This window comes from Sceloporus occidentalis, unplaced genomic scaffold (assembly GCF_023333645.1).
Source record: "Sceloporus occidentalis isolate IW3139 unplaced genomic scaffold, rSceOcc1.0.p SCAF_19, whole genome shotgun sequence".
NCBI lineage: Eukaryota > Metazoa > Chordata > Lepidosauria > Squamata > Phrynosomatidae > Sceloporus > Sceloporus occidentalis.
This window is the reverse complement of record NW_028316999.1, coordinates 12,070,668-12,089,065: the sequence shown is the minus strand read 5'-3', so window position 1 is coordinate 12,089,065 and position 18,398 is coordinate 12,070,668. Positions and strand designations below refer to the sequence as shown.

At 43.0% G+C, this 18,398-nt stretch overlaps 1 pseudogene; it reads left to right on the top strand.

Moving 5' to 3' along the window:
- Positions 1–8,188: 8,188 nt before the first annotated feature.
- LOC149302400 (DC-STAMP domain-containing protein 2 pseudogene) lies at positions 8,189–10,852 on the top strand (annotated as a pseudogene).
- The last annotated feature ends 7,546 nt before the right edge of the window (positions 10,853–18,398 follow it).

The window sequence follows — 18,398 nt, the reverse complement described above, 5'->3', positions numbered from 1 at the left end:
CACCGACACATCAAAGAAGCTGGACACTTTCTCTGGAGCTCTCAGTGAAGAAAACGCACAGCGTAGAGGGTTAAGATCAGAATTATGACCTTCAACGAATCCAGAAACTTTTAAGTGATCCAGATTTTGAACGTGGCAACCACCAAAAGTGTCGGCGTCCTTTTAGACAGTTTAGACCACTGTTTTTTGCGCCTTTCACTCTTAAATAAATTTTGACTTTGGCTTTGGGAAAACAAATAGCAGGTTTCTTTTAAGACATTTTAAATGTTCTTTTTTTTTTTTTTTTTTAAGAAAACTAACAAAAAAGGATTAATATTTCAGGTCTACTGTACGTATTCCTTTCAATATTTAATGTCCCCAGATGTCAGTCATTACTGCAAACTGAATGCCCAATCCATTCTTACGACAAGAAGCTAGCACTTTAGGTCAGTATTGCTGACAGTAGATCGTCTATACCTACTGAATATAGAACTAGACTGATGCATCATTTTCAAAGCCATTCGCATCTGGGAGGTATTTAGTTTTGCTGGCTTTAATCGCCAAATTCACAGGTTTCAGCATCTCTTTAAATTTTAATGCTACCGAAAAATATATAATGGGAAAACTAAAACGAAAATTACCCGAATGGTCAATTCCCGCATTCAGATTCAATGGTCATGTTGTAGTATAAGCTGCATAGCATAGTCCCAGATGTTTATGAGTACTAATGTGTACTGCTTCTATTTAAATTGTAGTAGATATGAACATAGGGCAGGGGTTGACAAATTTGTTTTGAATCTAGGAGCCAGCTAAAAAAGTTAGGAGCCAGGATTTTTTTAAACTAGAAGTTTTATTTTCAACAACAAAAATAACAGATATTAAATTTACACATATATATAATATCTATATAATATCTTATATAATATCTTAGTGTTTTTCACTTGGCTTTTTGTGGCCATGAACATGCCTTGTATTTTTTGAACTAAAGTACCAATGGTCCACAGCCTTTGCAGGATCAAACTTTTTCACTGATGGCCCATTCATGCTGATCATTAACAAATCACCTAAACTTTCTTCTTGCATTGATGATCTGAACTTATTTTTTATCAGGTTCATTAAGCTAAACCCTCTTTCACAACATGTGGTTGAGACAGGTAGCACAGACACAATGGATAACAAGTTTCCCAAAACTGGAAACCTCTCAGTATTGGAGAGTGCCAAATCCAGAAGCTCACTCAGTTTCTTTCCTTTTCCAAGGACCTTAAATTCATACCACTCATTTAGGAGTGTATGCATGCATTTGTCATGCATTTCAGGTGGCGATAGTTGTTTCTGAAAATGCTGAGCCAAAGCTGTAATGTCATCAACACCATAGTCTTGTAATGCTGTTCCTGATGGCCAGGCAAAAGTATCAAACACTGCAGTGGAGCTTTCAATACTCCTCCCACCCAGAAATCGCTCTTCCAGGTATTTAACAGCATGTTTAATCAAATTCTCTTTTTCCTGCTGGATTGATAAGGTCACAGTATTGCTGAGCCCATGTAACTGTACGTTTTGATACAGTCCTTTAAGTGATGTTCCTGTCACAAATCTCTCTTCATGCTGTTTTGGTGCATCTTTGAGTGATTTTAATGACGATACCGTGTTTTTCACATGCAACTCGATTGTGCTTAAGAAAAGTTCTTCCCTTTGAAATAAAAGGGAGAGGTTCTTAATAATTTCAAGGTAGTCAAGGAGAAAATTGAGCATATGTACAAATTTGAAATCCGTGAGTTTTCTCAACAAACCATGGGCAACTGCAGAAGCACTGTCTTTTTCTGCAGCAACACTTTCAAGGTGGACTGTCACACATTTCCAGTCTTTGACAAGTGCAGAAAGAGCACTGACTTTGCTGGCCACCCATCTTATGTTATGCAAGTACTGAAATTTCAGAATTTTATTCTGAAGATTTTCAGCCACCTGCTTCAGTTGCCGCATTCTCTTGGGTGAGTACTGGTAAAACTGGTACAGTTTCTTTAAAACAGAGTCAAGGTCATCAATGAATTTTGATTGTTTAACTGAGCTTAACACACTTAAATTTAACCTGTGTGCAACACAGTGAATGCCAATTACGTGGGTCAGGTTTTGGCGTATTTTCTGCACCAGTCCATTTTCAGCTCCAATCATGCTGGCAGCACCATCTGTACCAATGCCAATCAGGTGGCTTGAAGAAAGCCAGTCTAGGAGACCATGCATCTTCAGATCTTTAGTAATAGTTTCTAAGTACCCATCTGCAGTAGCCATATCAAGAGGTAGGACTGACAGAAAAACTTCTTTGACCCCATTGTTCTTGATATACCTGACATACAGTATTAGTTCCTCCACTCCTGCTTTGTCAGTTGATCCATCTAGCAGCAAACTAACATATTTTGCCTCTTTTAGCTCACAGATGAGTTCTTTCCTTATTAAAGCTGCAATATGTGAGATAAATTCTTTGCATCTCTTATCATTCGCATATTCCTCTCTCACAGCAACTCCTAATTTCCCTGTCAACTCTAACAATCCTTCAAAGTCTGTGTATGGCCTGTTGTTTTTTGCAATATAATAGGCCACATTAAATAAAACCTTCATATGGTTGAACATGCTTTCGTCCATTTTCTTCAAGCATGCAGCCAATGGTGTAGCTTCTGGAGCCAACAGTGCATGTTTGGCCTGTAAACATTTTTCATGCTGGAGAGACTTTCCATGCTTTTTGAAGGTCTCAAGTTTAAAAGGCCCTGAAAACCCTTTCACAGTTTTAGATGTTTGGTCAGCAATACCAGGGAAGGAGGCACAGACCTCGCATATGGCTATACCCGTGGTTTGGTCAAATTTAAGCCATGTGAGTTCCTTGCACCAGTCTTGCTTAAATTTCCTTTTTCCAGGATTTTGAGAGTGGCTTGTCGAAGGGGACTCTTCTGCTGGTTCCTTTTCTCTTGTGCTGTTTGTTTCTGCAGTATCCAGTTCCACTGCACTTTCCAAAGATGAGGTGTTTGCAAAGAAATTTGTCATTCGCAGTTGCTTTGTAGTCTCTGGCATCCCAGCTTTTCTTGTACGCTTCATTTTTTCTGAATCCATTAACAAAGATATTTGCATTTTAGTATACACGTTATTACTAAATAACCGTATTTGCTCAATTATAAGACAAGGTTTTTTTCCAGAATACCCCTAGTCATATAATTGAGGTCATCTTAGGCATTTAAGCAAGCATGGGATAGGCATAAGGCCAAGCTAGATATAAGATAAGGGCAGGTACAAAAGGAAAGTACTCAGAGGTTGGGTAGACTGGATGGGCCTCCAGAAATGCTTTTTAACCTCCTTTATGCCACTCTGCCTCCAGATATGACTTTTTTTACCTCCTTTATGCCATGCTGCCTCCAGGGATGCCTTTTAACCCTCTATATGCCACTCTGCCTCCAGAAATGCCTTATACCCCCTATATGCCACTCTGCCCCATGATATGCCTATTAATCCCCTTAATGCCACGCTGCCTCCAGATATGCCTTTGAACCTCCTTTATGCCAATCTGCCTCCAGGGATGACTTTTAACCCACTATAGGCCACCCTGCCTCCAGAAATGCCTTATACCCCCTATATGCCACTCTGCCCCATGATATGCCTATTAATGCCACGCTGCCTCCAGATATGCCTTTGAACCTCCTTTATGCCACTCTGCCTCCAGGGATGACTTTTAACCCACTATAGGCCACTCTGCCTCCAGAAATGCCTTATATCCCCCTATATGCCACTCTGCCCCATAATATGCCTTTTAACCCCCCTTTAATACCATGCTGCCTCTAGATATGTGTTTTAACCCCCTTTATGCCACTCTGCCTCCAGGGATGACTTTTAACCCACTATATGCCACTCTGCCTCCAGAAATGCCTTATATCCCCCTATATGCCACTCTGCCCCATAATATGCCTTTTAACCCCCCTTTAATACCATGCTGCCTCTAGATATGTGTTTTAACCCCCTTTATGCCACTCTGCCTCCAGGGATTACTTTTAACCCACTATATGCCACTCTGCCTCCAGAAATGCCTTATATCCCCCTATATGCCACTCTGCCCCATGATATGCCTTTTAACCCCCTTAATACCATGCTGCCTCTAGGGATGACTTTTAACTTACCATATGCCACTCTGCCTCCAGAAATGCCTTATATCCCCCTATATGTCACTCTGCCCCATGATATGCCTTTTAACCCCCTATATGCCATAGTGGCATATAGGGGTAAAAGGCATTTCTGGAGGCATAGGGCACAGTGGCATATAGAGGGTTAAAAGGTATATCATGGGGCACAGTTGCATAAATTTGGATGTGTGTAAATTAAATAAACACAAGCACAAATAATATATTGAAATAAAATCTTTTATTTATTTTTTAACATTTTTACAATTACCCTGCAGTTGCACAGTGCTGTCTGAAGAGTGTTCTAGTCCTGCGCACGCTCTTTCCAGGGAGACTAGATCGCGCATGCGTGCCGCGCGATAGGTCACGTGACGATATCGCGTACCGTCGTCACGTAACGTCGCTTCTCCGGCTTCGTTTCCATTCGGGATCGTCGGAATCTTCAGGTACAACGTTCGTTGTTGTACCGCGGTGCAAACTTTGACAGGCTGACAACTCCTGGGCGCCAGGAGAAAAATCTCAGTCGCCATGGCGACCTGGCGCCCGGGATTTGTCGAGCCCTGACATAGGGATAAAAAAAAAAAGATGGGGTGCAAGTCACATTTTACCACTATAGCTCATTCCCCATTATTATTATTATTATTATTATTATCTTTTATTTATATAGCGCCAACAGTTTACGCAGCGCTTAATACAGTACATGAATTCAAGGGAAATGACAAGACAAGAATTGACAGAGAGAGCCCTGCTCGCAAGCTTACAATCTTGAGGGAATGGGGTGACAAACATAAGGCACAGAGAAAGGGTGAGAGGTAGTGTGGTGGTTGTATCAATGACAAGGAAGTTCTAGCAGCTAAGATGGTATGCTTCTCTGAAGAAGTGGGTTTTGAGATGTTTCTTGAATGTCGGGAGGGAGGGTGAATGCTGAAGGTTCCTTGGGAGTAGATTCCAGAGATATATGGCAGCTCGAGTGAAATCTTGTAGACGGGAAAAGGAAGAGGTGATAAGTAAGGAGGAGAGCCTTAGCCCATAGGAAGAACGTAGGGATCGAGTAGGAGAGTATTTGCTAATGAGGTCAGAAATGTATGGAGGGACCGTATTATGGATGGCCTTATATGTCAGTACCAGGATTTTAAATTTAATTCTAAAGGCAATTGGGAGCCAGTGGAGGGTTTCACAGAGTGGGGAAGCAGAAGAGGAGCGTCGTGCAAGGAAGATAAGCCTAGCAGCGACAGTTGAATGCCAACCAGAAGAGTGTTGCAGTAGCCAAGACGGGAAATGATAAGTGAATGAACCAGAGTTTTTGTGGATTCTTGGGTGAGGAATGGGCGGACACGAGAGATGTTTTTTAGGTGCAAGCGTCAGGATCTGGCGAGGGACCGAATGTGAGGGATGTAAGTTTGTTTTATTAGGGGTTAGCACTGGAGAAAAGGATAAAAGGTGGTGGTCAGACAGAGGGAAGGGGTAGATGGAGAAATCTGAAAGGGAGCATGATCTGGAGAAAACCAGATCAAGTGAGTGTCCCTCAGTGTGCGTCTATTGAGAGAGACCAGAGGAGGATGTCGGGGAGAGGAGTTTGGAGCTAGCAGAGTTGTTAGATATATCTAAAGGAATGTTAAAGTCACCCAGAATAAGGCAGGGGATATTAGGAAAGAGGAAGAAAGGGAGCCAGGCAGTCAAATAACTGTGAGGTAGGGCCTGGAGGGCGATATATGACAGCAATTTGAAGAGAGAGTGGAGAGAAAAGATGGATTGTGTGAACTTCAAAGGAACAGAATGAGAGGGAGGGAGGGCTTGGTATATGCTGGAAGGTGCAGTCAGGTGAGAGAAGGATGCCTACACCACCACCCTTTCTGCCATCAGGCCTAGGAGTGTGGCATCCTGTTATCTATGAAATCAAAGAGTATTTTGTGGGGGGAAAAAATCTGAGCTTTTGGCATACAAAGAGGAATTAATCCAGCCCCAAAATGCCTTACCAACGATTAATGCATATTAAAGTACATAGGACCTACTTGAATATTTTGGGGTTTTGTTTACGTGAAAGAAAAGGAATAAACACCTGCTGGAGACACTGCGGCTCCAGAGCTGTTCAATGGAACGCATCTCCAGCAAGGCAAAAAGCTCAGGGCGGGGAAACAGCGCAAACGAATTCTGATTAATCGCTCTATGCTTTTGCATAAAAAACAGGAAAATAATAGGCGACCCTCGGCTATCACAAACATCAAAAGACATATCGTGGCTAGAGTTTAACTTTAACCAATCTAGACCTTAGTTGGTTTTTCTCCACACTGTCCATCTCTCATTGTAGTGTAAAATAATTTAACCAACAAACTTTAAACAGAGTTTAAACACAGGTTTACTTTGAATCTACTTAAAATACATTCTGGGAACCTTTTATACCTTTCACTTTCCCCAAGTCCTACGTTTTGCAGTTCCATACACTAAAACATATGCCACGATGTTTCAAGATTACAGATTTAAGACATTAATATATGCGTCAAAAAACTTCAAGGGGCAGGGAAATGACTAGATAATGCTGCCTGTTCCACAGTGAGACAGATCTCAGCTTCCCTGAAGTAAACTAAATCACTAAAAAATTGCACTAATAAAACAATGTATCTCATTAGTTTATGAAACTGTTAGTATACGGTCAGCTGAGGAGAGTTCAAATATTCCAATATACTGATATGAATTTTGAAACAGCTGCCTCAGCGAAAAAGCTGCATGGGTAAATCAATGTCAGGTTTGAACAGTATCAATGTATCTATTACTTATACAGCTAAGCCATTCTCCTAGCAGGTTTTGGTGGCTTCCACCCTGCATACACACATAAGCCGCAGAAATGAAGTCTTTCTGCGTGACACATTTTTTCTACTCTGCAATCTTGTGGTGTGGTGAAAATGTCATTAGGATGTAAGCCCCAAAAGGTAGACCGGCATGAACATACAGGCAACCTTGGGCAGGGCACCTAGATGGTAGGGGCACCTCTGCCAGGATGTCTGTTGGATTAGTAAGGCGGTATACACGAGGAGGCTCCAAAAGCAGAGTTAGCCACAATGGACTAAATGACCTGACTAAACTTTAATTGATCTTAATGGTGTAAAACCAAATAAACACACTGGACAAGTAAAGCAAAAACAAAACCTTATAGCAAGGGTATTTAACCCTCTCAATGCTGACCCAGTGAGTTTGTCAAGTTCTGTGAATAATAGACTTCAACCAACTTAGAATTATAAGAGGCAAATGAGCCCAATTTCCGAGTTGCTGAGATCCTTGCATACTGTTAAGGGATTTCTGCCAAAGCAATAATTGGGCATTCAGTACTGTTCTGGGATCTCCACCAACTTAAATTAGAAACATGTGTCTGTAATTTTACACTTTAGATACCTCTTTCTACAGTCCCTTTGGTCTAACTGCTGGTAAAGTGGTTTGGCTGCTCTCAAAGCAAACCCTTGTGGTTTCATTACGTGATATGGTCCTTACATGCATTTTGGCTCATACCCTTTATTATCTTTTAGTCAACCACTGAATTGTGCCACACAGATTTTTCTGACTACAACCAGATTTTATGACTTAAAGGGTATGTAATTTAATGTATGTATATATATATATATATATATATATAGAGAGAGAGAGAGAGAGAGAGAGAGAGAGAGAGAGAGAGAGAAAGAGAGAGAAAGAGAGAGAGAGATAAATATATATATATAGATAGATAGATAGATAGTTTAATAAGCTTCTCATAACTGTTATGTCAGTTTATCTTAATAAAAAGCAAGGTGCCCCTCCCCCGTAGGTGCTGGCATGTGCCCTGCTCTCCCTGTCATGACAGCAGTGCTATTGTGACATCATCAGAGCATAATAACCTCGCACTGGGCGTGGAGCTTCAGTACTAGAGGAGACAGCAAGCTACTTGTAGTGACTGAACCTCCAGTAGTGCAAAAGATTAGTAAAGAGACTGACTTTTATTTCTTCATTTTGACCCATTTCTCCTCCTGCTTTTGTGATCGCTGAGTGAGGCAAGTCAGGGCAGATATTGTTGCAAAAAAACAACTGACAAGATGGGGACAACACTAGGTCCCTGGGAATGGATGTGTACCTGCTGCAAAACCACATGTGGCCTATGCCGGAGTACCTGCCCCTGCGCCTGTTCCTGCAACTGTCCTTGCTCCTGCAAGTGCCCCTGCAAGCGCAAGTGCCCCTGCGACTGCCCCTGCGACTGCCCGCGGGACTGCGACTGCCCCCGCGACTGCCCCTGTGACTGCTCCCGCAATTGCTTGTCAAACCTGTGCCCTGAAGAAGTGAAGGTCGAGGAAGTGAGCGCCGAGGATTACATTGACGAGGACAAAAAGGAGGTGAGAGCCCAACTCCGAGAGGACAATGCGGTGAAATCTTCTCTGAGGAGCTGTGGCGCCTTCACCTTTGGGTTGATTCTCACCGCCATGTATGCGGCCATCGTCCTCTTTGTGAAGAACTATAACCTGAAGTACTGCATCGTGTCCTCAGTGGTCATCTGCATCCTCCTCACCCTCGGCATGGCCTTCTTCATGAAGATGCGGGTCACAGTGTTCCTTATGCTGCCCCAGCTCTTCTCAATTGAGGGGAAGACCATCGTGCTCCTGGTCGCCTTCTCGCTGGCCTTACAGGGACCTGCAGCCAACACCTTGGAGAATTTCCGGCGCTCATCTGAGTCCGTGTCCTGCGGCGTGGAACTGGCCATGAACCAGACCAAGGAGCTCCTGGAAAAAGTTAAAAGGCCGTTAGTGAGTGCGCTGGATATTCTGAAGAACATCGGCCAGAGGCTGAAAGGGGTGGCCGATCGGGCCAGAAAGTTCTTCAAGACGGTGACAGACGGAGTGAAGCACATTGGACGCGTGCTGCGGAATGTGTGGCGTTTTATCGCCAATATCGGGGAGGTCTGTAACGAGGAACTGGAAGTTCCCTATCTAAAGTGCAGGAAAATATTTGACACGGCGCGGAATCAGTGCTTCCAGGTGATGTCATTCTTGTCATTCCTGTGCTACATTGTGGACGCCTTCAAACCGCTGTGTGGACTGGCTAAAACCGTTACAATCCTATGCCTCCTGCCAAAGTATCTCCAGAAATATGTCCGAAAGCATGTGAAAAACCCCATCATCAACATGCTCCGCAACATCAAGGACAAGTTTGAGTTTAACGTGACGGTTATTCACGACTTCGACATAAACCTGAACTCCAGCAAGAGCATCAAGCAGGTGGCAGTCGGCATAATGAGCGAAGTGCAGAGCACACTGAACCCCTATCTGGATGTGCTCAGCATGTTCAGCTATTCAATGACATTTGTTTGCCTCTTCATCTACATCATGGCCGCTCGGTACCAGCGCAAGTACCTCTATGAAGATAACCACGACAATATCTACATAACACGGTCCTTCATAGAGCTGGACGTGATGAGAGCCAAGCAAGGGCGCAGAACCCTCCTGCCCCTTTCCGCCAGAGAGGCCTACAACTTCATCCTGCCAGGTTCGCTTTACCTGACCAAACGTGAGAGGAAGGGATATTCTTTTGACATCATCAACGTCTTCCGAAATGTTCTGGTGGTCGCATTCATGATGGTGATGGACTTCATCATCTACTGGGTGCTGGACATGGTGTATTACCTGCTGCAAGCGGACGTGGTTGCCAGAGCTCCGGTGACGTTCTCTGTGCTGATCAACGGCTCCGGTTATGCCAGCGAAATCTTCTCCAATGTGGTGTCTGCGTTTGACATCCTTCAGAGAGGGAACTTGACAGTTTTGTCAAAGAAATGCCTAGTGGCTCCGTCCGCCCCAGACTTTAAAGGATACATACTCATAGGCTCAATGTATGGCCTGTGCTTCCTCATTGCGATATTTGGCGTCTACATACGGAGGCTGCAGCGCGTAATCTGTGCCTATTATTACCCATCCCGGGAGCAGGAGCGCATCTGTTTTCTTTACAACAACTTGATAACCAAACGCACAAACATTGAGGACTCCTTGATCAGGAGCGTGAGGATGAATGCAGAGGACGGGGGGCACTCTAGCTTCCTGCAGGTCCTAGCGGCAAAACTCCCCGGGTGCCGCTGGTTTGCCCAGCTGTTGGGCACCAATGAGCAGTACTGCATGGCATGTGCCAAGATAATCACTGGCAGCGAGGGGCAGGACTGCCTGGCCTGCATCACCCCAGGCTGTAAAGGGATGTACTGCAGGGGCTGCTTTGAGATCCTTGATAACATCTGCACAATTTGTATGGCTCCACTGGCATACTCTGAGGCTATCGAAGAGGAGGTCGACTCCAGTGACGAAGAACAGGTCCACCTCTGGATCGATGCCATGAAAACCATGAAGGCTGAAGAGAAAGGAAAGAGGAAGAAGCTGAAAGAGTTTGTGAAGGATCGCCTCAAACAGGTTCTCCGTAGCCAGGGTAGCAGAGCAGCGTTAGGCGAGAAGCTCCTGGAGAAGTATAAGGAGGAGGTCCGTGGCAGGGAGGAAGATGAGAGCTCAGGAATCAGTGAGGTTGAATCCAGTGAGGACTCTGAAGATACAGATTTTGAATATCAGAACTCAACAGAGGTCACCGACTCTTCAGATTCTGAGGACCACACGGCCCCCCCATTCACAAAGTGGACAGAAGCACGAAGGAAGAGGGATCTGGTCACCCCCGCGCGGCAGAAGCCACCCAATAGGAGAGGGCGGCGGGCGGTGAAGAATGGAGGTGGAAACTAGAATGGAATTCAGAACTATACCCACCCCTTCTTCTACCTAAATTTCCTTTGTAATCCCTTCACCACCAAGTGAATCGGCTTGCATCCTGTTCCTGCTGCATAAAAGTCTGAGTGAACTTCAAGGCTTTTTTATATGGGCACATGGGAAAGAAGACACCGACACATCAAAGAAGCTGGACACTTTCTCTGGAGCTCTCAGTGAAGAAAACGCACAGCGTAGAGGGTTAAGATCAGAATTATGACCTTCAACGAATCCAGAAACTTTTAAGTGATCCAGATTTTGAACGTGGCAACCACCAAAAGTGTCGGCGTCCTTTTAGACAGTTTAGACCACTGTTTTTTGCGCCTTTCACTCTTAAATAAATTTTGACTTTGGCTTTGGGAAAACAAATAGCAGGTTTCTTTTAAGACATTTTAAATGTTCTTTTTTTTTTTTTTTTTTTAAGAAAACTAACAAAAAAGGATTAATATTTCAGGTCTACTGTACGTATTCCTTTCAATATTTAATGTCCCCAGATGTCAGTCATTACTGCAAACTGAATGCCCAATCCATTCTTACGACAAGAAGCTAGCACTTTAGGTCAGTATTGCTGACAGTAGATCGTCTATACCTACTGAATATAGAACTAGACTAATGCATCATTTTCAAAGCCATTCGCATCTGGGAGGTATTTAGTTTTGCTGGCTTTAATCGCCAAATTCACAGGTTTCAGCATCTCTTTAAATTTTAATGCTACCGAAAAATATATAATGGGAAAACTAAAACGAAAATTACCCGAATGGTCAATTCCCGCATTCAGATTCAATGGTCATGTTGTAGTATAAGCTGCATAGCATAGTCCCAGATGTTTATGAGTACTAATGTGTACTGCTTCTATTTAAATTGTAGTAGATATGAACATAGGGCAGGGGTTGACAAATTTGTTTTGAATCTAGGAGCCAGCTAAAAAAGTTAGGAGCCAGGATTTTTTTAAACTAGAAGTTTTATTTTCAACAACAAAAATAACAGATATTAAATTTACACATATATATAATATCTATATAATATCTTATATAATATCTTAGTGTTTTTCACTTGGCTTTTTGTGGCCATGAACATGCCTTGTATTTTTTGAACTAAAGTACCAATGGTCCACAGCCTTTGCAGGATCAAACTTTTTCACTGATGGCCCATTCATGCTGATCATTAACAAATCACCTAAACTTTCTTCTTGCATTGATGATCTGAACTTATTTTTTATCAGGTTCATTAAGCTAAACCCTCTTTCACAACATGTGGTTGAGACAGGTAGCACAGACACAATGGATAACAAGTTTCCCAAAACTGGAAACCTCTCAGTATTGGAGAGTGCCAAATCCAGAAGCTCACTCAGTTTCTTTCCTTTTCCAAGGACCTTAAATTCATACCACTCATTTAGGAGTGTATGCATGCATTTGTCATGCATTTCAGGTGGCGATAGTTGTTTCTGAAAATGCTGAGCCAAAGCTGTAATGTCATCAACACCATAGTCTTGTAATGCTGTTCCTGATGGCCAGGCAAAAGTATCAAACACTGCAGTGGAGCTTTCAATACTCCTCCCACCCAGAAATCGCTCTTCCAGGTATTTAACAGCATGTTTAATCAAATTCTCTTTTTCCTGCTGGATTGATAAGGTCACAGTATTGCTGAGCCCATGTAACTGTACGTTTTGATACAGTCCTTTAAGTGATGTTCCTGTCACAAATCTCTCTTCATGCTGTTTTGGTGCATCTTTGAGTGATTTTAATGACGATACCGTGTTTTTCACATGCAACTCGATTGTGCTTAAGAAAAGTTCTTCCCTTTGAAATAAAAGGGAGAGGTTCTTAATAATTTCAAGGTAGTCAAGGAGAAAATTGAGCATATGTACAAATTTGAAATCCGTGAGTTTTCTCAACAAACCATGGGCAACTGCAGAAGCACTGTCTTTTTCTGCAGCAACACTTTCAAGGTGGACTGTCACACATTTCCAGTCTTTGACAAGTGCAGAAAGAGCACTGACTTTGCTGGCCACCCATCTTATGTTATGCAAGTACTGAAATTTCAGAATTTTATTCTGAAGATTTTCAGCCACCTGCTTCAGTTGCCGCATTCTCCTGGGTGAGTACTGGTAAAACTGGTACAGTTTCTTTAAAACAGAGTCAAGGTCATCAATGAATTTTGATTGTTTAACTGAGCTTAACACACTTAAATTTAACCTGTGTGCAACACAGTGAATGCCAATTACGTGGGTCAGGTTTTGGCGTATTTTCTGCACCAGTCCATTTTCAGCTCCAATCATGCTGGCAGCACCATCTGTACCAATGCCAATCAGGTGGCTTGAAGAAAGCCAGTCTAGGAGACCATGCATCTTCAGATCTTTAGTAATAGTTTCTAAGTACCCATCTGTAGTAGCCATATCAAGAGGTAGGACTGACAGAAAAACTTCTTTGACCCCATTGTTCTTGATATACCTGACATACAGTATTAGTTCCTCCACTCCTGCTTTGTCAGTTGATCCATCTAGCAGCAAACTAACATATTTTGCCTCTTTTAGCTCACAGATGAGTTCTTTCCTTATTAAAGCTGCAATATGTGAGATAAATTCTTTGCATCTCTTATCATTCGCATATTCCTCTCTCACAGCAACTCCTAATTTCCCTGTCAACTCTAACAATCCTTCAAAGTCTGTGTATGGCCTGTTGTTTTTTGCAATATAATAGGCCACATTAAATAAAACCTTCATATGGTTGAACATGCTTTCGTCCATTTTCTTCAAGCATGCAGCCAATGGTGTAGCTTCTGGAGCCAACAGTGCATGTTTGGCCTGTAAACATTTTTCATGCTGGAGAGACTTTCCATGCTTTTTGAAGGTCTCAAGTTTAAAAGGCCCTGAAAACCCTTTCACAGTTTTAGATGTTTGGTCAGCAATACCAGGGAAGGAGGCACAGACCTCGCATATGGCTATACCCGTGGTTTGGTCAAATTTAAGCCATGTGAGTTCCTTGCACCAGTCTTGCTTAAATTTCCTTTTTCCAGGATTTTGAGAGTGGCTTGTCGAAGGGGACTCTTCTGCTGGTTCCTTTTCTCTTGTGCTGTTTGTTTCTGCAGTATCCAGTTCCACTGCACTTTCCAAAGATGAGGTGTTTGCAAAGAAATTTGTCATTCGCAGTTGCTTTGTAGTCTCTGGCATCCCAGCTTTTCTTGTACGCTTCATTTTTTCTGAATCCATTAACAAAGATATTTGCATTTTAGTATACACGTTATTACTAAATAACCGTATTTGCTCAATTATAAGACAAGGTTTTTTTCCAGAATACCCCTAGTCATATAATTGAGGTCATCTTAGGCATTTAAGCAAGCATGGGATAGGCATAAGGCCAAGCTAGATATAAGATAAGGGCAGGTACAAAAGGAAAGTACTCAGAGGTTGGGTAGACTGGATGGGCCTCCAGAAATGCTTTTTAACCTCCTTTATGCCACTCTGCCTCCAGATATGACTTTTTTTACCTCCTTTATGCCATGCTGCCTCCAGGGATGCCTTTTAACCCTCTATATGCCACTCTGCCTCCAGAAATGCCTTATACCCCCTATATGCCACTCTGCCCCATGATATGCCTATTAATCCCCTTAATGCCACGCTGCCTCCAGATATGCCTTTGAACCTCCTTTATGCCAATCTGCCTCCAGGGATGACTTTTAACCCACTATAGGCCACCCTGCCTCCAGAAATGCCTTATACCCCCTATATGCCACTCTGCCCCATGATATGCCTATTAATGCCACGCTGCCTCCAGATATGCCTTTGAACCTCCTTTATGCCACTCTGCCTCCAGGGATGACTTTTAACCCACTATAGGCCACTCTGCCTCCAGAAATGCCTTATATCCCCCTATATGCCACTCTGCCCCATAATATGCCTTTTAACCCCCCTTTAATACCATGCTGCCTCTAGATATGTGTTTTAACCCCCTTTATGCCACTCTGCCTCCAGGGATGACTTTTAACCCACTATATGCCACTCTGCCTCCAGAAATGCCTTATATCCCCCTATATGCCACTCTGCCCCATAATATGCCTTTTAACCCCCCTTTAATACCATGCTGCCTCTAGATATGTGTTTTAACCCCCTTTATGCCACTCTGCCTCCAGGGATTACTTTTAACCCACTATATGCCACTCTGCCTCCAGAAATGCCTTATATCCCCCTATATGCCACTCTGCCCCATGATATGCCTTTTAACCCCCTTAATACCATGCTGCCTCTAGGGATGACTTTTAACTTACCATATGCCACTCTGCCTCCAGAAATGCCTTATATCCCCCTATATGTCACTCTGCCCCATGATATGCCTTTTAACCCCCTATATGCCATAGTGGCATATAGGGGTAAAAGGCATTTCTGGAGGCATAGGGCACAGTGGCATATAGAGGGTTAAAAGGTATATCATGGGGCACAGTTGCATAAATTTGGATGTGTGTAAATTAAATAAACACAAGCACAAATAATATATTGAAATAAAATCTTTTATTTATTTTTTAACATTTTTACAATTACCCTGCAGTTGCACAGTGCTGTCTGAAGAGTGTTCTAGTCCTGCGCACGCTCTTTCCAGGGAGACTAGATCGCGCATGCGTGCCGCGCGATAGGTCACGTGACGATATCGCGTACCGTCGTCACGTAACGTCGCTTCTCCGGCTTCGTTTCCATTCGGGATCGTCGGAATCTTCAGGTACAACGTTCGTTGTTGTACCGCGGTGCAAACTTTGACAGGCTGACAACTCCTGGGCGCCAGGAGAAAAATCTCAGTCGCCATGGCGACCTGGCGCCCGGGATTTGTCGAGCCCTGACATAGGGATAAAAAAAAAAAGATGGGGTGCAAGTCACATTTTACCACTATAGCTCATTCCCCATTATTATTATTATTATTATTATTATCTTTTATTTATATAGCGCCAACAGTTTACGCAGCGCTTAATACAGTACATGAATTCAAGGGAAATGACAAGACAAGAATTGACAGAGAGAGCCCTGCTCGCAAGCTTACAATCTTGAGGGAATGGGGTGACAAACATAAGGCACAGAGAAAGGGTGAGAGGTAGTGTGGTGGTTGTATCAATGACAAGGAAGTTCTAGCAGCTAAGATGGTATGCTTCTCTGAAGAAGTGGGTTTTGAGATGTTTCTTGAATGTCGGGAGGGAGGGTGAATGCTGAAGGTTCCTTGGGAGTAGATTCCAGAGATATATGGCAGCTCGAGTGAAATCTTGTAGACGGGAAAAGGAAGAGGTGATAAGTAAGGAGGAGAGCCTTAGCCCATAGGAAGAACGTAGGGATCGAGTAGGAGAGTATTTGCTAATGAGGTCAGAAATGTATGGAGGGACCGTATTATGGATGGCCTTATATGTCAGTACCAGGATTTTAAATTTAATTCTAAAGGCAATTGGGAGCCAGTGGAGGGTTTCACAGAGTGGGGAAGCAGAAGAGGAGCGTCGTGCAAGGAAGATAAGCCTAGCAGCGACAGTTGAATGCCAACCAGAAGAGTGTTGCAGTAGCCAAGACGGGAAATGATAAGTGAATGAACCAGAGTTTTTGTGGATTCTTGGGTGAGGAATGGGCGGACACGAGAGATGTTTTTTAGGTGCAAGCGTCAGGATCTGGCGAGGGACCGAATGTGAGGGATGTAAGTTTGTTTTATTAGGGGTTAGCACTGGAGAAAAGGATAGAAGGTGGTGGTCAGACAGAGGGAAGGGGTAGATGGAGAAATCTGAAAGGGAGCATGATCTGGAGAAAACCAGATCAAGTGAGTGTCCCTCAGTGTGCGTCTATTGAGAGAGACCAGAGGAGGATGTCGGGGAGAGGAGTTTGGAGCTAGCAGAGTTGTTAGATATATCTAAAGGAATGTTAAAGTCACCCAGAATAAGGCAGGGGATATTAGGAAAGAGGAAGAAAGGGAGCCAGGCAGTCAAATAACTGTGAGGTAGGGCCTGGAGGGCGATATATGACAGCAATTTGAAGAGAGAGTGGAGAGAAAAGATGGATTGTGTGAACTTCAAAGGAACAGAATGAGAGGGAGGGAGGGCTTGGTATATGCTGGAAGGTGCAGTCAGGTGAGAGAAGGATGCCTACACCACCACCCTTTCTGCCATCAGGCCTAGGAGTGTGGCATCCTGTTATCTATGAAATCAAAGAGTATTTTGTGGGGGGAAAAAAATCTGAGCTTTTGGCATACAAAGAGGAATTAATCCAGCCCCAAAATGCCTTACCAACGATTAATGCATATTAAAGTACATAGGACCTACTTGAATATTTTGGGGTTTTGTTTACGTGAAAGAAAAGGAATAAACACCTGCTGGAGACACTGCGGCTCCAGAGCTGTTCAATGGAACGCATCTCCAGCAAGGCAAAAAGCTCAGGGCGGGGAAACAGCGCAAACGAATTCTGATTAATCGCTCTATGCTTTTGCATAAAAAACAGGAAAATAATAGGCGACCCTCGGCTATCACAAACATCAAAAGACATATCGTGGCTAGAGTTTAACTTTAACCAATCTAGACCTTAGTTGGTTTTTCTCCACACTGTCCATCTCTCATTGTAGTGTAAAATAATTTAACCAACAAACTTTAAACAGAGTTTAAACACAGGTTTACTTTGAATCTACTTAAAATACATTCTGGGAACCTTTTATACCTTTCACTTTCCCCAAGTCCTACGTTTTGCAGTTCCATACACTAAAACATATGCCACGATGTTTCAAGATTACAGATTTAAGACATTAATATATGCGTCAAAAAACTTCAAGGGGCAGGGAAATGACTAGATAATGCTGCCTGTTCCACAGTGAGACAGATCTCAGCTTCCCTGAAGTAAACTAAATCACTAAAAAATTGCACTAATAAAACAATGTATCTCATTAGTTTATGAAACTGTTAGTATACGGTCAGCTGAGGAGAGTTCAAATATTCCAATATACTGATATGAATTTTGAAACAGCTGCCTCAGCGAAAAAGCTGCATGGGTAAATCAATGTCAGGTTTGAACAGTATCAATGTATCTATTACTTATACAGCTAAGCCATTCTCCTAGCAGGTTTTGGTGGCTTCCACCCTGCATACACACATAAGCCGCAGAAATGAAGTCTTTCTGCGTGACACATTTTTTCTACTCTGCAATCTTGTGGTGTGGTGAAAATGTCATTAGGATGTAAGCCCCAAAAGGTAGACCGGCATGAACATACAGGCAACCTTGGGCAGGGCACCTAGATGGTAGGGGCACCTCTGCCAGGATGTCTGTTGGATTAGTAAGGCGGTATACACGAGGAGGCTCCAAAAGCAGAGTTAGCCACAATGGACTAAATGACCTGACTAAACTTTAATTGATCTTAATGGTGTAAAACCAAATAAACACACTGGACAAGTAAAGCAAAAACAAAACCTTATAGCAAGGGTATTTAACCCTCTCAATGCTGACCCAGTGAGTTTGTCAAGTTCTGTGAATAATAGACTTCAACCAACTTAGAATTATAAGAGGCAAATGAGCCCAATTTCCGAG